The sequence below is a fragment of the Pan troglodytes genome, chromosome 17, assembly GCF_028858775.2.
Source record: "Pan troglodytes isolate AG18354 chromosome 17, NHGRI_mPanTro3-v2.0_pri, whole genome shotgun sequence".
Taxonomy (NCBI): Eukaryota; Metazoa; Chordata; class Mammalia; order Primates; family Hominidae; genus Pan; species Pan troglodytes.
The window spans coordinates 57,737,248-57,738,882 of record NC_072415.2 but is presented as its reverse complement, the minus strand read 5'-3'; positions in this window follow the sequence as shown (position 1 = coordinate 57,738,882).

Here is a 1,635-nt window from a genome sequence, read left to right as displayed (position 1 = left end):
AGCAGGGATTACTTTCTAGGTCTTAGTTCCCATTCTGACATCACAGGTCTCTATGCATATTCATGCGCACAAAATAGCCCTCAGCCACAGGGAAGTCCGACTCTGCCTGAGGAGATTTGCATGGAACAGAAATCAAAGCCTTAGGCCTCAGAGAGGAAGCTCCAGTGGTGGAATTTTCGGTGTTATCATTATGAGAAGGATGGGGACAGCGTTTGGGGGTCGAGAGAGCCAGGCCCTGGCGGGGATCACCCCCCAAGGGGGTGCCGGATCTGCGCGGGGCTTAGGCGCTCTGATTGCGCACATGGGCGTCTGCGCACCTGGGAAACCACAGTCGCCCAGCACCCACCTCGGGCTCCAGGTATAAACGTAGGGAGTCTGAGGGCTTGCTTTTCGTTGGCTACTTAGTTTTAATGCCCCAAACCAATTTTAAATAAAATAAAGGAATGCCCCTAAATATTCTATATGGGGTTTTCGTCTCTTTTTTAAGAGGGACATTTCAAGACTAGTTTCCCATAGGTTTAGCCAAAAGGGAAATTAAACTCCACATTTAAATGGAGATTACGCACAAAGGAATCCATTAGTTTCAATATTTTTCAGCAGGAGGGCGCAGAGTTATTTAAATAAGTTTAGATATTAAACCTAAAGTAGCCATTAAAGCAATGTGGATTTGTCTGTTTTTTTTTCCCCAGAAATCTTTTTTTTTCCAGCTGACTGAAAAAATCTATTGCTTAACCGATATTTGAATGCATTAAACAAAAAATCCAGGGACTTATTAATATAGCACTTCCTTTGAATTTTTAAGTACCATATTACAGCGTACTTATTATAGCCAAGTGTCATCTTTTGGACAGATTAAACTCTCAGCGTTTTCCCTTCCCCGCCCCCGCCCCCGGCAGAGCAGCACTAATATGAAGCCCGACATTAAACCGCATTGGCTATGGAAGAGTCTTTGATTGTCATTGAGATTATTTTAAAAGTTATTTAGGTCCCCCTGTTACATCTCTGCAAACCACTGAGAAAATGTTGCGCTGGGTTTCTCTTTGCGACATTTCTTTGGGGATTCATAAATATTGATTGTACCGTAAAAAATTGATGGAATCTTGAAACAGACTGCAGTTGAGGCAGCTGGGGAATTTACTCAATTTTTCTCAATCGCTGCAGTCTATAAAAAGAGGAGATTTTGCAAATTGTTTCTCACCTTGTCTTTTTAGTATTTAATAGCTCTCAATTCTATAGCCTTCTGAACCACGCACTGGGCATGTTTTCTATCAAAATGGAATCAGGCCTATTCAATGGGAATTAAAAGGTGCGAGCAGGTTATGAAGGGGTTACACTCTGTTCTGTTCACTCTCTCTTTTCCTCCTCTCTTCCCACTTTCCGTTTTCAGTGTCCTGCTGTTTTGGTCATATTAATTCTACACCTGTCCACAGCTGCCCATGGATGCCCAGGAGAACCGCTTTCCTCACTTCCCAGTGCCATGATGGAGAGAAGGTCAAAGAAATAAATGACAACATCCAGGATTTTTTTTTTTTTTTTTTTTTTTTTTTTGACGGAGGCTTGCTCTGTTTCCCAGGCACTGCACTGTCCCTTGGCTCACTGAAACCTTCGCCTCCCAGATTCAAGGGATTCTGCTGC